Raw genomic sequence first — 20,588 nt, 5'->3', positions numbered from 1 at the left:
GTGAGAAGAGTGAGTTAAGGGCAGAAAGTAGATTAAGGTATGAGAAGTAGGGGATGTTTAAGGAGGGAGGGTGCAGTGGCAGGACCAGTGACTTTTAAAGTGCTCTTTGGTGGCTGTCTTAAATTGTTTAGGATGTGTAAGGGTCCTGATTTCTAGTGGGAGCCTATTCCAGGCAATAGTGGGTTGATAGCTGTACATGTCGCGTCCAAATTTAGACTGGGATTTGTAGATTTGTAGTAGGTCTTGGTTAGAGCTTCGGAGAGGTCTGGAGGGAGAATAATGGGAGGTGAGAGGGTATAGTGCTGGGCAGTAGGAAGGCTGGTATAGGATAGAACGGATGATCTGGAGCTGAGAGAGAAGAAGCTGGTGAGGTAATTCAAGCCAGTTTAGGTGTTTTAGAGAGAGAGACAGTGATGGGATTTGTAGGTTTGTTGGGCAGCAAATCTAGCTACCTTGTTGTAGGTAGAGTCGAGTTTGGTCAGTGCTGAGTTAAGATTTGTGAGAATTGTACAGTAGACTGGGTAGAAGGTAGGTAAGAGAGAGAGTAATCCTGGCTTCAGAGGTAAGGAATTTCTTGTTATGGTAAAGGAGCCCTAGTTTTGAATAAGTCATATTAGGAAATCATTATATAAAATAGTGTTAAAATATGCAATTTTCCTTCTTTATGAGGACTCTGGGCAGTTGCTCTTCCAGTGTGTCAACTACAAACTATATTGATCAAGGTTTTAGTAGTTGAACCCAATATACTTGATGTGTGCATAAGTACAGCACATGTGTGTATGGGACTGTGCTTTTATCTGCTTACTTTTTAATTTATACATCATCAGCATGTGCAACTTTATTCTACAAGTTTTGTTTATGGCTTTAGTTGTGGCTGGAAGTTTACATACCCATTTGTCCTTTATAAGGATATAGATAGATACAGACATATTCACACCTGTATATAAATATATGTATGCATGCATGCATGCATGTGAAGTATACAAACATGCACACGCACACACACACACACACACACACACACACACACACACACACACACACACACACACACACACACACACACACACAAACAATATATAGAAAAAGTACAGTTGTGTACCTACCATAAATGCAGATGTTCGAGTGTATTCACTGTTGCAGTCAATACACTTGGGTTATCCTGCTGGCAGGCTACCCACAGTAGGCCTGAATTCCAAAGTCCTGGTCCGGTGTCGGTTGCTGTTGCTTCTTCCTTAACGTCAGTGCCCCAGGGGTATAAAAGATGCAGCCAACGCCATTTTCTTCAGTTTTTCTTGCCCCAGATGTCAGGTGCCCCCAAAAGGGTAGGCTAAAAATTCTGTTCATAAAAAAGCATGCACTAACATAAACATTACCTTCATCTACAAGCAAATACACCACAAAGGTTGTATAGAATAGAGAAGTACAGATAAGTCCCAGCACTGAAAGGGGGATGGAGGGAGGGTAACCTGGACAGCAACAGTGAATACACTCAAACATCTACATTTATGGTAGGTACACAACTGTACTATGTTCATCGTGTTTCACTGTTGCAGTCATTACACTTGGGTTGAATCCCAAAGCTGAGGTTGGGTGGCTGGGCCTATATAGAATTAGGAGTGGCTATGAGGCCCTGCAGATTTGCAGTGGTAAAGCCTGCTCTGGATTTAGAGTAAAGAGGTAAGTGGTAGTGCTTTGTAAAAGTGTGCACTGAAGTCCAAGTTGCAGCCTCCAAAATGTCCTTGGTTGGTACTCCTCTGAGGAAGGCTGCTGAAGTGGCTGCTGCTCTGGTTGAATGTGGCCTAATGCCCTTAGGCACTGATTTGCCATGCTGTGAATAGCAGAAACGAATGCAGTGGCCTATCCATTTTGAAATAGTCTGCTTTGAAATAGCTTTTCCTTGCGATCCTGCAGCATATGCCACTAAGAGTTGCTCAGTCTTTCTGAAAGCTTTAGTTTTGTCCAAGTAGAAGCGTAGCTGTCTGTGTATGTCCAAAGAATGCAGAAGTCTCTCCCCCTTATTCTGCGGGTTTGGATAAAAGGTAGGCAAATGAATAGTTTGGTTAAGAGCCGCACTGGAAACTACCTTAAGCATAAATGTTGGGTTTGTCCTTAGAGAAACCTTGTCTGGATGGAAAATAATAAAAGGTTCCACAGCCATTAGTGCCAGTAATGCCGAGACTCTTCTTGCTGTGGTTATTGCTAGGAGCAGAGCTGTTTTCCATGATAAGTATTTTATCTCAGCTGTATTGGCTGGCTCAAAAGGATGCAGTGTGAGCTTTTCCAAGACAAAATTGAGGTCCCATGTAGGTGTTGGAGCTCTCCTTGGAGGTCTTATGTTTTTGGCCCTCTGAGGTACTGCCTTAGCAGTGGATGTGAAAAAATAGGTGGATCCGTATTGTAACGAGCTGAAATGGCAGAAGCATGGATCTTAATTGATGAGAAGGATAGGCCTTTGTCCAGCATCTCAGTTAGGTATTGTAAAATCTGAGGAATATTTGGTACAAGCGTGTCCATTCCTTGTGCCTGATTCCAAGCACAGAATCTCTTCCATTTTTCTGTATAAGATTTTCTGGTGCTGGGCCTCCTGGCCTCCAAAATAACATCCATAACTGCTTTAGAGAGAGGTGTGTTCTGAATGGTTACATTATCAGCCATGCAGCCAGATTTAGGGTTCTGAGTTGGCTGCGCAGGATCTGATTGTTTTGTTGGGTCAGCAAATGAGGAATTTGAGGTAATGTCCAGGCTAGGCCTTGAGACAAGCTCTTTAGGATTGAGTACCAGTGCTGGTGTGGCCAGTCTGGGGCAATAAGTATCATTTTTAGCTTCTCTTGTCTGACCTTTAGGAGTACCTTGGGTAGGAGAGGCAGTGGAGGAAAGGCATATACTGTAAGGGTTTTCCAGCTGAATGACAGGGCATCCACTTTCCATGCTTGTTTGTGATAAGTCCTTGTGCAGAATCTCTGTAGTTGGCAGTTGTGCGGGGAGGCAAATAGATCTATGTCTGGGCATCCGCATTTCCTTGTTATCATGCTGAAGATTTGTGGATCTAATTTCCAATCATGAGGATCCTTGAGATTTCTGCTTAGTTCATCTGCCAGAGTATTTGTCTTTCCTGGCAGGAATTGTGCTTGCAGGTGTACTTGATAAATCAATGCTGTGTTCCACAAAGTCATGGCTTGTCTGCAGAGGGGGTAGGAATGTGTGCCTCCCTGCTTGTTTATGTACCACATGACTGTAGTATTGTCCATCTTTACCAGCAGTTGTCCTGGATGAAGTAGATCCTTGAAGGCTGTCAGGGCATTCTGAACAGCTAGCATCTCTTTTTGATTGATATGAAGATGCATTTGGCTTGCTGGCCATGCTCCCTGAATACATTTTCCTACCATGTGGGCCCCCCAGGCATAAACTGATGCATCTGTTGTTAGTGTTTGCCTGGCCATGGGTAGAGTGAATGGCTGTCACTTGTTGTGGTGACAGGCCTGTGCCCACCATCGAAACTCCTGTTACAGGCAGAGAATGAGGGTTATTAATGTTTCCAGGCTGTGGCAATGTTGAGTCCAAACACTTTTTAGATACTATTGTAGTTTCCTCATATGCAGTCTTGCATATGGAATTAGTAGAATGCACGAAGCCATGAAGCCCAAAACCTGCAGAATTTTTCTTGCAGATAACTGGGTCTTTGTTGCCAACATTTCGAAGTAAGAAGTCAGTTACCTTTGTTTGTCTGGCATGAGATAAGCCATCTGGGCAGTTGTATTTATGCTTGCACCCAGGAATATTATTTCTTGTGAGGGTACTAGTTTTGATTTATTTTCGTTTACTGTGTACCCTAGGCAAATTAGTAATCTTTTTACAAACGCCAGATGCTTTAGTAGAATGTCTTTGGTCTCTGCTTGAATAAGGCAGTCGTCCAAGTAGGGATATATTTGTATTCCTCTTTGTCTGCAAAATGCAATTACTGGTGCCAGGAATTTTGTGAAGACCCTGGGTGCAGTAGATAAGCCAAAGGGCAGTACAGAGAATTGGTAGTGCATTGAGCCAGCTATGAATCTGAGGTATCTTCTGCAAGATTATCTGATTGGGACATGCAGGTATGCCTCTTTGACGTCCAAAGTTACAAGCCAAGCCTTCTTTCCCAGCATGGGCAGAAGCTGTTGCAGAGTCAACATTTTGAATTTTGGTACATCCAAATAAGTATTTAGAATAGACAGGTCCAGAACTGGTCTCCATGCTTTATCCTTTCTTGGTACTAGGAAAAGTCTTGAGTAAAATCCTTGTCCCTGCTCCTGCTGTGGCACAGGCTGAATGGCCTTCATGTCCATGAGAGATGTTATTTGTTTTTGTGCCTCTGCCCATTGATTGTGTGGCAGGTCTGGCATACCTTTTGCCTTAGGAAGGGTGTGAAAGTGGAACCTGTAGCCCTGAGAGACTATGTTTAGGACCCATTTGTCCTGTGTGATCGTGTGCCAATTTGGTGAAAAAAGTGCTAGCTTTCCCCCTAAGGGTGCTGCCAAGAGAGAAACGCTTGGCATTGGCAGAGGGAAGTCATTGGGACTGTTTCCTATATGGCTGTGATTTGTTTTCTTCGCTTTTGGAGGTAGAAGCACCCCATTGTTTGGGCCTGTATGAGCCCTGGGGCAGTTGCCTGCCTCTAGGGCATCTGTATCTGCCTCTTTGTGGCCTGTCTGACATGGGAAAGGACCAATTCTTAGAAGGCCAGTTCCTGCTAAATCTGGGTGGCTGTACCTGTAAGAAATCCTTTACTGTCTGCATAGATTTAGCTTTATCCTCCATTTTCTTCAACACCTCTTCTGCCTTAACACCAAACAAAGTATCATGCTGTAATGGAGCATCCAATAATTTTCCTTTAACATGATCAGGCAGAGTCTGTTCCTTTAACCAAGCATGCCTTCTAATAACATAACCTGTTACAGCGGCCCTGCAAGAGGCCTCTAGTGAATCATAACCACATTGCAAAATATGCTTTCCCACCTGTTCAGCTGCATGCATTAAATCCTGCAACTCTTTGTTCTCGGATCATTCAGAATTTGTCAACATTTTCTGTTTTAACAAAGACATTAAGTATTGCTGATATTTGAGCATATGAAACTGACAAGTTAAAGCCCTTACAGCCAAGTTAGCGGAAGTGTAGACTTTTTTCCCCCATCTGTCCAGTGCCCTAGAATCTCTATCTGAGGGGACAGAGTTTTTAGCAGTAGCAGCCTTGACCCCTTTGGGACCCTGAGAGATAGTTTCTGGGTCAGCAGCAGAGTTTTTATATAGTAATTTATGAGAATCTGGAACCCTGTAGTATCTGTCCTGCTTAACAGGTGCAGGAGGTAAAAGAGTCAGGAGACAGGTCAGACTCTGAAAATACATCATCTACAATGTCTAGAACAGGTGGAATTGCAAGAGGTCTGTGCTGAGGTAGTAGAAGAAAGTCTCTAAGCCTTTTCTTAGAATCTGAATAATCTTGGCTCTCTCAGTGGAAATGCTCCCTCATGGTATGCAGGGTTTCCCCAAATGAGTAATCCTCAGGAGGAGAAGCTGAAGGAATAGATTCTTCAGCATCAGAATCCTCATAGGGAGGAATAGAATATCCCTGTTCTGAAGAGAAATTAGAGGAAATGGAAACCTGATCAGAGGAATCATATTCAGTATCTTGCCTAGGCCTCTTATCAGGAGGGGGATGGGAACCCCTGATCAAAGTAATTAGATCTTCGGCCATTTTGAGCATCTGTTTTGTAGGCATAGAAGTCTGTCCTGGAGAATGCTGTACTTGTTTCCTTGTCTTTAAAACTGTTTTAGACTTTGTCTTGGATGCTGAAGTAGGCTTGATATAAAGTTCTGTAGGTTTGAAAGCACCCTCAGAAGCCGATGCCTGCTCAGTGGCTCCGGACCCATCTGAGGGATTAGTTTCCAAAGGGCCAGTACCTTGAGTATCCAGAGGCCTAGTTGTCTCCACGTGGGAGTCAGAGGCGGCCTGTGGCTCTGAGTTAGCGGGAATCAGGGGCTGCGAAAGCGCCTCACTGAGCACCGGTGAACTGGCGACTGGCCTGGAAGAGGCTTCGTCGTCGGTTTTGGACCTCGGATGCCTGTCCTTTTCTTTCCCCTTGCACTTTTTACGAATTCCGGTCATCGGTTGTTCCAACGGCATTATATAGTTAAACCTTCAGCCAAAGTAATGAAAAGCAAAATCGTACCGACGCTTAATAGTGCGTTGGTTAAATCTAGCACAAAAGCTACAGCTAGCAACGTCGTGGTCAGGGCCTAGGAAAGGAATACAGTTAGAATGAAAATCCTTATGAGGTATTTGCTTCCCACAAGAAATACAATTATTAACTTTTTCTGACATCAGTCTGGAGCAAGAAAAAAGTTTCCCCAACGGGGTACTTAGCTTTATAGAAGACTTCGGATCTGAAATTCGATTTCGAAAATCTCAAGAGTCGGCCGACCGGCACTTGCGAACTGCTTTTGCTTCGGGCACCGCACGGCAAGAAAGACTGAAGAAAATGGCATCGGCTGCATCTTTTATACCCCTGGTGCACTGATGTCAGGGAAGAAGCGACAGCAACCGACGCCGGACCAGGACTTTGGAATTCAGGCCGACTGCGGGTAGCCTGCCAGCAGGATAACCCAAGTGTAATGACTGCAACAGTGAAACACGATGAACATCTGTAATTTGACTGAAAGTCCATTTAGCTGAATGCCTTTTTGTTGACATCCCATTTAGCTTTCCCTGGAATAATTATATACAGATGAGTAAAAGAGAAGTGAAAATATGTAAGGAATATAGGAGGAAGTTTTAAATGGTGATTAGTCTGCCTACGTATATTCACTATTGTTGTGATTTTAATTGGGAAGTGATTCCCTTTGTGTGGTGTTTTTTTTTCATGGTTGTGCAACCACGGAGTTAAAGTATTTGGCTCCTTCCCTAAGGAAGAGATTCCTTGGTGTTATATAGTGAAGAAACACCCCCTTGTAACTACCTCAAAGTCTACAAGGGTGGTTCTCCCTTCCCCTGGCAATCTGATCTCTCCCCTTCACTTACTAAAGCTGGTATGTTTTCATTATCCTTCCAGTTTCCCGCAGATGTAAAATAAACTTACTATCTCATTTCAATCATGTGTCTGATTTGCATTTTCAGTTTGCTATTTTGCTCTTTGATTTACTACATCAACAAGAGTGTATACAAAGTGTGTGGATCCTGTCATAGCCCATTTCAGGCTGCAGGGCATTCAAATTTTCCCTTACTTAGACAATTGCCTGATTTTTGCAGATTATTTCACAGCTTGTGAAAAATATCTGGTTTGGGTAGTAAATCTATTTCTCAACTTGGGATTTCAGATGAACAGAGAAAAATCTACTCTCATTCCATCTCACAAGAGAGTGTTTCTAGTATGTCTAGATACAGCACTTATGATGACATTTCTTCTTCAAAACAAACTGTAAAGTTCCAGAGAACAGTTTCTGATATTTTCAAATGAGAAAACATCATAGTGTCAATACCATTTTCTCTGAATCACATTTTAACAAAACTATTTTGCTGAAATCCCTTCCTGCTATAGTGGGAAATTTCATTTTGTCCACTACTGTTTGACCTTGGAGTAGAAAGAAATATTTAAGTCTGAGAGTATATTGAGTACAGAGGGGCTTGCCTCCTACAAAAATAACTTTGTTGTGAGGTTTAATGAAAGTTGTTTTGGCAAAATATTTTTGCCGAAAAAAGATTCAGCTAAAGTGTTGTCAATCTATCGACGTGAATCCTTCTGAAACCAGACTCGGGCATCTGCTGTAAAGTATTTCAGAATTCGAGGGTTTATGGTCTCGACTATTCTCATGATTCCCTTAGTCAAACATTGCATAAAAAAATTCAATAGTTTGTCAAAATCAGTTTGGACTCAACTAGAACACACGTCAAATTCTGCTGCTAGGGTTTGTGAAAAGTGTGTTAAATTGTTGGGTGAATTAGTTGCCTCTCAGCACAGATCTTCTCTTCTCCCTGCCATACTCCATTTAGTGTATAATAACAGATTCTTCAGATTTTGCATGGGAACTATGTCCAATGGAGTGAAAGTGCAGGACCATTGAAACAAACAAGACAGGTTAACACACTTAAATGTTAATTAAATGATGGCTCTAGTAAATGGTCTCAAGTCTGTGAATCACCTTTGGACTCCAGGCCCTCTGTTAATTAATCACATTCAACATCACAGAGATGTGTCACATAAACAAACAAGGAAGAATCAGGTCCTATCCCCTTTGCAGATTAGCTGTGGTACCCTGGGATCTAGCAACTCAGGTAAATTTATCCCTTCAGGCTACATACACTACATCAGAATACAACATTGTGACAGACAAGTAAATCAGGATCAGGGCAGGCACTCACAAATTAAAGTTGTGCATGGGGGCTTCCAGGATTTAATCCATCTGTGAGGAACTCCTCAAGTAGATCTGTTTTCCTCTAGTCAGAACAGACAGCTACAGAAATTCTGTTCCAGGACTCCTTGCAAGCAGGCCTGGAAGACAGATGTATTTTCATTCTCATAGATGAGAATGATCTTGATGATTTTCCTCATTTTCCTATGAAAACCAGAGTGCTAAAGAGTCAAAGGAATTTTCCAATCATAATTGCAGTGACAGTTAGACAATGGGGTAGAATCACTACATAGTCATGCTCAGTGAAACAGTTGGCCCAAAGCATAAAACACTGGTTGCCATAACCAACAGCAAGCAGTCACCAGAAAAGCCCTAAGGTCAACAGAGATCAGGCTGAAGACCTGGAAGTGGACTGTTGTGAAAACACAGGAGTTCAAGGAAATACTCAGGTCTCTAGCACCTCAGGAAGTAGAGGAATTAGCTGGAGATGAAGAATAATGGCAACATCTGAAAACAGCATGTGTGAGGACTATAGGACAGATATGTGGCCAAGCCATGTATGGAAATAAAGTACATAAGGAAAGCTGGTGGTGGCATGGAATGCAGAAATAAAGGAAGTCACCAGAAGAATGAAGGAGTGCAGGAAAAAGTGGAAGATAGAAAAGACAGGCTAGGCTAAGAAGGAATACTGATTGGTTAATAAAACAGCTGTAGCAACAGCAAAGAATAAGGCATCAGAGGCACTCTGCCAGTTTCTAGAAAGTGACTTGACAGCTGGCACAAAGAAACTCTATCAGACTGCAAGGCAAAGACAGAAAGATAAAGAAGATGGTCATCAGCTGCACTTCATAAGGGATGCCAGCAACAACCTACTCACAAGTCCACATGACATCAAAAGCAGATGGATGACATATTTCCTTCAGCTTCTGAATGAAGAAAACCCCGCAGAAGTTGTACTTCTCCAGATACAGCCTACAATGAAAAAAGAAGAGGAGCCCAGCCTAGAAGAAGTAACAACAACACTAAGGAAAACAAAATCAGGAAAACAACTGGCTCAGATGAGGTCACTGCAGGTACGATCAAGATATTGCATGAGTTAGGGGAGAAATGGTTCTTGAAAGTTTTCATAGCAGTTTGAAGAGAAAGGCATATCCCCGATGACTGGAGAATAAGCATACAAGTGCCAGTGTAGAAGTACAAAGGGGACATTCATAACTGTGGGCAGTATAAAGGTATCAGTCTCCTGTCACACTGCATAAAAGTTACAGAGAGGGTGACTGATAAATTAATGGGTCTACCTCATTTACATGAAAGCATGTTTCAATGAACGGCAAATCACCAAGCTTAGTACACCAAAACATTATTTAAATGAAAGCTCACAAAACTGAAACTCCGAATTTCAAATTTCCCTACACTAAATTAATGTACACATACCCCTTTTAAATATAAGACCACTATGAAGGAGTTTGTACTAATGTACCCAATCTAATCATGGCAGATGTGTCTAGTTGTCTGGAGTTCTAGAGGAAATATACCAGACAACTAAATCTCGGAGAAGAGGTCAAATACTATTGACTGAAGGATACATCTACCATATGGAAAAGATGGCAAAGACACATAAATATTGGAGTTGTAAATATAGAATATCGCAGCAATGCAAAGGGAGGGCTATCACAGCTTCTGTCAGTAGAGGGGAAGGACTTGTAAAATCTGTACCACATAACCATGCTGCTGAACTAGATGAGGTGGAAAGGTATGGTGTTTGTCAAAGTTTAAGACAAAGAGGGGCTTAGTCAAGAAATTCCCCTTGTATAATAGTAGATGATGCTGTTGCCAATATTTCCTTAGATTTTGCACCTACATTGCCAAGTAGGAGGACCTTACTGCAGCAAGTGAGACGTGGCAGGTTAAAGGAGAGAGGAAGATCATTAGTGTCTGGTTTAACACTATTAGATGTGTAAAGTAAGGACTTCCCTTTAAAAGAGGGATCATTTATTGAAAAGAAACTGCAACAGTAGTAAAGAGAATATAATAGTATTGTTAACTACCATGCAGAATCTGTGTGACTTCAGTAAATTGGACATATGGCTGATGGATGGGACTTACTTTGTTAGAAGTACTGAATGTCGACAACTGTATACGATACACTCTTTAGTTAAGTATGGGGCATATACTAAAAGTGTTCCTTTAGTATACTGCTTAATGAGTAAAAAATCTTTACACTGTTACAATTACATGTGGCAATTTATTTTTGAGTTGTTCAGTCGTCATGCATATTGTTGTGATGTGAGCTATGTGTTATGTGACTTAGAAATTGCAGCTGTCAAAAGTATAAAGTTAAATGTGAATAATGTATTCTGTAAAGGGTGTTTCTTTCACTTCAAGCGTAACATTTGGCAGAAAGTGCAAGCTGTCAGTCTTGGGTCTTTGTATAACTGTCACATGAGATTTCAGCTCACAGTAAAAACATTAGCTGCGTTGGCCTTTTTGGAAGAAAGGGAAGTTATTCCTACCTACAATAAGTTGAGGGAATCTTTTCCTATCGAAGGTAAAGAGTTATTAAAATATTTCTCTGAATGGTATATATTTGGTAAGCCCTGATCTTTAAGCACTAGGTCTACTACATGTGTACGGTTTCCACCGTTATTTCCAACTCCATTTTGGAACATTTCTGTTCTTAATGAGTTGTTTCTGCCAAAAACCCAAAATGCTGTAGAAGCTTGGCATTGAAGATTTAAGTGTATTACTGGAAGACATATTACAGATCTCTTTACAGTTTTAAATGGTATTGTAAGAGAACAAAATCGTGTGAATGAGATACGAAGACGCATGTCGGCAGCATGTCCTCCATCTCTGAAGAAACAGGCTTTGATGAGATGACAACAATTTCAAACTATCTTTAAAAATAAGCAAGAATATGAGTGTGTGGATTACATTAGAGCAATTGCTACATTGTTAAAGATGTGATTTTTATGTTGTCAATGGGTTTAGCTCTATGGATGTTATGATTTAGTTATGATTTGCACTTTGAGTGGTTGTTATTTAATTGGAAGTTATTCACCAGAACTTTACACTCCTGAGTTTTGGATTTCCATGAGGTGGCACTCAGGTGACCTATATCACATTCACTATTGTGTGATTCAGTGAAATCATACTCGGTTTATTGAGTTTTCATTGCAATGTTGTTTCGGTGTACTAAGATCGGTGATTTGCCGTTCATTGAAACATGCTTTTGTTTAAATGAGGTAGAGCCAAATTAACATGTAGAGTAGTAGAAAGCAAGATGGGAGACGAGCGGTTTGGATTCAGATCATGATGCTGTACAACTGACCTGATATTTGCAGTGAGTTGAAAAGAAACTAGAGATGAGAAAAGTGTCTAACTGGGTAATCCTAAACTTTGGAGAAAGCATATGACAAGGTGCCAAGAAAGCTAATTTGGGCAATCCTGTGATGGTTTGATATCCAATAAGCACTGGTAGAATTAATGCAGGTTATGCACAAGGACCCAATAACACATGTATGTACAGCGTTCAGACTCGCAGAGAGGTTCCCAGTGGGACTGGGTGCATATCAGGGTTCAGCTCTGAGCCCACTGCTACATCAAGGTTGAGCTCTGAGCCCACTGATGTTCATACTGGTGATGAACTACACTGAGTACAGATAATACAGTTGTAATGACAGTAAATGTGGGAAATCAGAAGATGAGAATTGAGATATGAGGGAAAATAGTGGAACAAGTTAACAGCTTCAAGTGTCTGTCAGGGCTAGATGAGGAGAAGGGAAGTCTGAATGAGAAAGTCAAAGCTAGAATCAGATTGGCTGCAGCCAGTTAAGAGTGTCATGGATAATGAATGACAGAAGAATGTTACAAAATCTGAAACATAAGGTGTATAAAACAGTTGTGTGACCAGTACTATTGTCTGGTACAGAAACTTGGGCAGTGAAGGCAGAGCAGTTGTGAAAGCTAGAGGTGATGGAGATGAGGTGCCTGAGACAGATGGCAGGATGGACACCCTGGGACAGACAAAGAAATGAGGCCATTAAAGCAGAAGCCCAAGTAGCTCCAATTGCAGAGAAGGTAGTTTGGGCAAATGGGCAGGAATACAGAAGACAATCTGGTGAAGAAGATTTGGGGCAGACTGGTCGAAAGCAAGATGAAATGGGAGTGTCCAGCAAAGAGATGAATGGATTGTGTAAGAGAAATTCTGCAACGTTAGGGATGACTGTTGAAGAAGGAGGGAGATTGGCACTGAATCAAGAGAGATGGTGACTGTTGATATGACACTCCAACCCTATGTATAAAATGGGAAAAGGGGGTTGCTGCTGCTGCTGCTGATGATGATGATGATGAATTGTTGTGACCCGTTTATGGCCCGGGTAACAGTGGTTCTCCATTCTTTTGAAAATGTCCAAGAGCAATTACCAGAAACTTCCTTACAGAATTTGTTACACTCCAACTTTCAACTGCAACTGACTGCCTGGATGATAGAATTCTAATACCTCTTAAGCATCTTTTTCTCTGGCAATATCCAACAGGTATTAAAGAGGCAAAGAAACATGCTCCTAGCAAATAATGTAAAAGTAAGAGGAAAACATTTTCTAGGTGGTGCCAGTCCACAAACCAAGATCCAGTTAAGGCTCAGACTCATGTGACTCTTCAGTATTTGTGTGAGTTACTATCCTCTGGTATCTCTTACTCTTCTATCAAGATTTATCTTTTGGCCAGATCAGCTTCTCTGCCCTTAAATCCCTTCATTTCTTCCCTACCTGTTGTGAAGCAGTTTTTGAAAAGGGTGTTGCATATTCAACCACCTGGAAAACTTTAGATCATTTCTTTTTTTACATGGTCATGAGGCTGATTTGAAGTTCTTATCTTGGGAAATGGTATTAACTTATTGTTCTGACATCTGCATGAAGTGTATCGGAGTTATAATCTCTTAGGGTGAGTCACCCCATCTCATTTTTCATAAAGACAGGGCAACTTTGAAAATAAATCCTTGCTTTAGGCCTAAGATTGTTTCTGAGTTTACCCTAAGCTAAGCTGTTCATCTCCCTGTTTTCTTTCCAGACTATAAAAGACAGGGAAAGAGTACAGCTATGATGTCCACAGGCAGCTCACATACTATACTGACTGAGCAAAGGCCTTCACGGTGTCTGATCAACTTTTAGTCTCTTATGAAGGTAAGACAAAGGGACAATGTGTGTATAAACAGACTGTTTCCTAATGTTTTTTTCTGTACTGCTGCTTCTTGTTACTCTCACCATAGCAAGACAATTCTAGGGGAAGCCAGAGCCCACCCTACCAGTGCTCCGGTTACTTCTGTGGCTTGTTGGAAAGAGGTGGTCTCTAGAAATATACTAGAGACAGCAACCTGGTCATCTGTGTGCACGTTTATCAATCACTGCAAACTAGATTCCTTCTCTAGGTCTGTACCAGGCTTTGCTAGGACTATTCTCCATAGTATCCTGGACTCTGATCCAGCTTCCTCCTCCCTTACGCAATAAGCTATGGTATTCATCTCATTTAGCTTGAGGCTAGTGCAGCAGTAATCTTCTGATGAACATAGTACAGTTATGCACATAAACGTACCATAAGAGTAGATCGTCCAATAGATCACTGCTGCAGTAATCTTCTGATGAACATAGTACAGTTATGCACATAAACGTACCATAAGAGTAGATCGTCCAATATATCACTGCTGCAGTAATCTTCTGATGAACATAGTACAGTTATGCACATAAACATACCGTAAGAGTAGATCTTCCAATAGATCACTGCTGCAGTAATCTTCTGATGAACATAGTACAGTTATGCACATAAACGTACTGTAAGAGCAGATCTTCCAACAAATCACTGCAGCAGTAATCTTCTGATGAACATAGTACAGTTATGCACATAAACGTACCGTAAGAGTAGATCATCCAATAGATCACTGCTGCAGTAATCTTCTGATGAACATAGTACAATTATGCACATAAACGTACCATAAGAGTAGATCTTCCAATAGATCACTGCTGCAGTAATCTTCTCATGAACATAGTACAGTTATGCACATAAACGTATCGTAGGAGTAGATCGTCCAATAGATCACTGCAGCAGTAATCTTCTGATGAACATAGTACAATTATGCACATAAACATACCATAAGAGTAGATCTTCCAATAGATCACTGCAGCAGTAGTAATCTTCTGATAAACATAGTACAGTTATGCACATAAACGTACCATAAGAGTAGATCGTCCAATAGATCACTGCTGCAGTAATCTTCTGATGAACATAGTACAGTTATGCACATAAACGTACCATAAGAGTAGATTGTCCAATAGATCACTGCTGCAGTAGCTGATCCCTCCCTTCCTCCATCTCCTATTTTATTTTTACCAGGCTATGGGATTTTTTGTTTTTATGTTCCTAATTGGCAGGGCTGTAGCAACCCTTTCTTCTGAAGTAAGAAAGCTGTGCCACTATGCACCCCACATGCATACCAGTGCCTAGGCTCTGTGGTAGGAAACCTAGAATGGTTGGAGGTTGGCATAATGGTTAAAGCATTTTCCTTGCAGTCACAAGGCATAGAGTTTGATTCTCACCTTTGGGAAGTCTGCAGCATCACACTACAAATATGTACTTTTCTCTTAAAGTGCTGTTTATTTATTTCTTTTATTGACTAGGGATGGCCTGTTTAGGGGGAAGACCCATGGTGACACATTGTCCAGGGAACTTTTGATCAGATCACAAGGAAAATTCCTTGTTCTTTCTAATAAGTGCCACGTGATTATTTACATTAATCTTCTCTATCACCAGCTTATACAGCTATGACCTTGGTTTAAAATCTTCATTATGGATCTTATTATAGAGTTCCTATTTACAGAAAATACTTTTATTGATATGATGCATACTTTGCGGATTCACACGGACCAGCATGGAATTTTTTTTCTATAGCAGTAAATATCACTCAGGGGTTGGGACAGGATTGAAAGAGATTTATTAAACCTAATGATTGTGCAACAATTGTAAAAGAAGCATCAATAATGCACAGGAAGCCAGAAATGTTGCAACTATCAGATAGAGAACTCCACAGTTTCAAAACTGTTAAATATTCCATGCAAAAGCTTTCAATTATAGAGCACCAGTTAGGTGAAGTACCATAATTCTCCTCCTGCAAATTAATGAAGCCATCACTTCCTGAATTTTTTTCAAGAACATGACAATAGCAATATTTTGTCTCATGGTGTAGTCCGAGCCACTTAGGGACTGCTAATATATTTCTGTAGGAGAAACGACTTTTACAGCCATATCAACCCTCCCAGCATTTGCATCTACATAACTATACCTAGTAATTAGAACTTAAGCCAGGAAAGTTGTGGTTATGAGTTTAGGCTGAGCTTATATTTTGTCATTTAAATATAAAATGGAGAAAAAATCCTTTATGGGAATTTACAGGTTATCTGTGAGGCATATGAATTGTTTTAGATCATCTCATCGCTCCCATGTTGTCACATTCTGAAAATGTCAGATCATGCCACTGGAGTCAAGGGAATTTAACAAATAAATCATTATTACATTGCCTTTAGATGCTAAGGAAGAATTCAAAAAATTATGGGACATGTACTCCTTCATGTACATGTCATGGTAACCATTCGGGTTTGAGAAGCAGTCTTAACATGGTGCTGCATGGTGATCTAGAATGAAGGTGTGCAACATTGCATAGGCTTGCCTCTGCAGCTGTGTTGAATGCTAATGAGCAATCCAGTGGAAAGGCATATGCTAATTAGCCATGTACTCTCTCAGACAGATCTGCCTCCAGGAAGGTATCTACATGCTGAGTGATTCTAGAAATTGCTAGGTCATGTAGATCAGCACAGATGGCCCCAGCTCATTGTGGTAGTGAATATAACAGCTGTATGGAAACTAGGGGCTACGGGGAGCCACTAGACATTATGGATTCATCTACACTGAGTGCCATAATGGCACCAACAGCAGTGAAGAGATAAAGGGTAGGGGCAAACACCAGAGAACAGGATTACTCTAAATGTAAGTGCTAGAATGTCACCAACACCAGTATGGGGAACAGGGGGTGGGCCAAAACACTAGACAGCATGGATTACACTAAATGTAAGTGCCATAATGATACCAACAGCAGTAAGGGGATTGGGGGCAGGGTTAAACTAGACACCAGGAATTACTCTAATCTTGAGTACCATAATGACACTTAGAGCAGTTTGGGGATCAGGGGTAGGAGGAAACAGTAAGCACCAGGGCAACTACAATTGTGTCAGAATGACACAAAGTATTATGGATTGGAGGTGGAGTGAAACACAAGACACTATGGCAACAACAACTGTGCTATAACAGCACCTCAACTAATACTGGGATCAGGGGTGGGTATGAAGACTGTGGTATATTTCTGTGTATATGTTTGTGTTTCAATGCGTACTTGTTTGTGTGGGAGAGTGACTGAAGGGTGTAATGCCAATGAGTGCATGAACAGCAATTAATTACCACAACATGCAGATCAGTAATAATCTATATGCAATGGTAGTAATGTTGTTCAACTACATGCAAATTAACTAATAATGAGTTTTTTCCTCATTTTGGCAAACATGTCTCTGAATCACAAAGCATCATCTTGTGGAAGCTGAGCTTTTTCTATTGCAAGCCAGTACAGTTGTGTAAAATCTTACCATAGCTGTAGATGTTCTTTCTTCACTGTTGCAGGATTCATTACAATAGGGATCCCCTGCCAAGGGTGGCCCAACATCCGGTCAGTATACCAAAACCTTTAGGTTGCTTTAAGGTATGCCCTATGTCACACTTATGCTCCTTGTTTAGCTTAGGGCTAAAGGTGACATCCGGACATGCCATCCTCAGAACTGAGAGCCCCAGTAGGAATGCTAGTCCAAGGAATAAAGAGGTAATCAATACATCCAGAAGTGAAATGGATTAGGGGGTAGAGGGAGGTAGTGACTACTGCAACAGTGAAAAGAAGGACATCTACCATTATGGTAAGATTTTACACAACTGTATTATCTCCTTCCATTTTACTGTGCAGTATTCATTACAATAGGGAGAGTGCCAAAGTTCTGGAAGAAGCAAGGGAGGAGGATGGACCAGCAGAGCTCTCTAGGAAGACATGAAGGATGGCCCTAGGAAAACCAGCTCTAGCTCTGGAAATTATATCCAGCTTGTAGTGCCTGGTAAATGTATGCACAGAAGAAGCTGCTTCAAGAATAGAGTTAGTATCCAAACCCTTGAAAAAAAGCACCAGAAGAAGTCACAGCTCTAGTAGAATTAACAGAAGAAGGAAGTCTCTTACCATGAAAGGAACAACAAAAAGAAATGGCTTTAGAAATCCAAGTAGAAACAGTCTGCTTGGACACAGCTAATCATAAGGACCTGAGATGAAAGGAAACAAAGAGCTGATCAGATTTCCTAATAGTCTTAGTCTTATCCAAATAAAATCTGAGTTTTCTATGCACATCCACTAGAAGATTGTGGAAAAGGGAAAAAGTGGGCAACTGAATAGACTGATTACGGGGTAACTTATTCAACACTTTGGGCATAAAAAGGGATTAGTGCACAAGGACACCCTGTCCTTATGAAACACCAAATAATGAGGGCAACCCATAAGGGCTTGAAGCTCAGATAGCCATTTGGCAAAAGTAATGGCTAACAAAAGAACAATTTTCCAATAGCAATGTTACAAGGAATCTGAAGGTGCAGAGTCAAAAGGAGCCTGTCTCACTTTTTCTAAAACAAAATTAAGATATCAGGGAGGAGGAGCAGGCTTCCTGGAAGGCCTAACATGAAGGGCACCTTTAAGGAATTGTTTAACTTTGTAACTAGAAGCTAAAGAAGAAGAAAACGGCAGACAAGCTGACATAGCTGATACGTGGCCTTTAACAGAAGAATAAGCCAACCCAGCACTGAGCAACTCACACAGATAAGAGAAAACCAAAGGAACATCCACAGAAAGAGGATCCAGGGTATGAAAAAGATACAAACAGAAAACCTCTTCTATTTGGATAAATACGATTTCCTAGTATTGGGTCTCCTGGCCTTCTTCAGGAACCTACGCACGTCCTCAGAAAAAATGTGCCTATGTGGAATCAAAATCCTATCACCCGCAGTGTCAATTGAAGAGTGCACAGGTGGGGATGGATGAGAGAACCCCTGTCCTGCGTGAGTAGGTACACCCTGTGAGGTAACTTATGATGACTACCCTTGGCTAAATGGAGAAGAAGAGGGAACCAATGCTGCCTAGGCCAAAAGGGAGTCACCCACAAGATTTTGTGAACATCCTATTAAAGTTCAAACAGGACTTTTGGAATGAGGAGAAGGGGAAGGAAGGCATAAAGAAACATCCCCTTCCAAGAAAAAGAGAGGGCATCCATCTTCCAAATCAGAAGACCCGGGACTCTGGCACAAAAAAGAGGAAGTTGTCTGTTCATGGGGGAGGCAAACATATCTATTTGAGGAGTACACCACTGGAGGACAATGTCTGGAAACACATCCCTGTGATGCATCCATTCATGGGACTGAGATAAGGACCTGCTCAGAGTGTCTGCCACAACATTTTTACCTGAGAAAATGTAAACTGCCTGAACAGTCACTTGATACTGGATAGCAAGATCTCACACAAGGAGTGCCAAATGGCAAAGAAGATAAGACCTCACCCCCCCCCCCCATTTGTTGACATACCACATCACTGTGGTATTGACTGTAAACACCTTGATAGGTCCTGGGGAGCAGAGAGGATGAAAAGCCTGAAGAGCTCTCATCACTTTAACATTGATATGCTCTTTCTGTTGATGAGGCAACCACACCCCCTGCACCTTTAGGAAGCCAAAATCTGCTCCCCATCCCATATCTGAAGCATCTGTGAACAACTCATGAGAGGGAAGAGGGGGATGAGGCAAAGGGAGGGCTATCACAGCTTCTGTCAGTAGAGGGGAAGGACTTGTAAAATCTGTACCACATAACCATGCTGGTGAACTAGATGAGGTGGAAAGGTATGGTGTTTGTCAAAGTTTAAGAAAAAGAGGGGCTTAGTCAAGAAATTCCCCTTGTATAATAGTAGATGATGCTGTTGCCAATATTTCCTTAGATTTTGCACCTACATTGCCAAGTAGGAGAACCTTACTGCAGCAAGTTAGACGTGGCAGGTTAAAGGAGAGAGGAAGATCATTAGTGTCTGGTTTAACACTATTAGATGTGAAAAGTAAGGACTTCCCTTTAAAAGAGGGATCATTTATTGAAAAGAAACTGTGCAACAGTAGTAAAGAGAATATAATAGTATGTTAACTACCATGCAGAATCTGTGTGACTTCAGTAAATTGGACATATGGCTGATGGATGGGACTTACTTTGTTAGAAGTACTGAATGTCGACAACTGTATACGATACACTCTTTAGTTAAGTATGGGGCATATACTAAAAGTGTTCCTTTAGTATACTGCTTAATGAGTAAAAAATCTTTACACTGTTACAATTACATGTGGCAATTTATTTTTGAGTTGTTCAGTCGTCATGCATATTGTTGTGATGTGAGCTATGTGTTATGTGACTTAGAAATTGCAGCTGTCAAAAGTATAAAGTTAAATGTGAATAATGTATTCTGTAAAGGGTGTTTCTTTCACTTCAAGCGTAACATATGGCAGAAAGTGCAAGCTGTCAGTCCTGGGTCTTTGTATAACTGTCACATGAGATTTCAGCTCACAGTAAAAACATTAGCTGCGTTGGCCTTTTTGGAAGAAAGGGAAGTTATTCCTACCTACAATAAGTTGAGGGAATCTTTTCCTTTCGAAGGTAAATAGTTATTAAAATATTTCTCTGAATGGTATATATTTGATAAGCCCTGATCTTTAAGCACTAGGTCTACTACATGTGTACGGTTTCCACCGTTATTTCCAACTCCATTTTGGAACATTTCTGTTCTTAATGAGTTGTTTCTGCCAAGAACCCAAAATGCTGTAGAAGCTTGGAATTGGAGATTTAAGTGTATTACTGGAAGACATATTACAGATCTCTTTACAGTTTTAAATGGTATTGTAAGAGAACAAAATCGTGTGAATGAGATACAAAGACGCATGTCGGCAGCATGTCCTCCATCTCTTAAGAAACAGGCTTTGGTGAGATGACAACAATTTCAAACTATCTTTAAAAATAAGCAGGAATACGAGTGTGTGGATTACATTAGAGCAATT

Source organism: Protopterus annectens, chromosome 4.part0, assembly GCF_019279795.1.
Source record: "Protopterus annectens isolate FY-2018-M chromosome 4.part0, PAN1.0, whole genome shotgun sequence".
In the NCBI taxonomy this organism is placed as follows: domain Eukaryota; kingdom Metazoa; phylum Chordata; order Ceratodontiformes; family Protopteridae; genus Protopterus; species Protopterus annectens.
Note: the sequence above shows the minus strand (reverse complement) of the source record.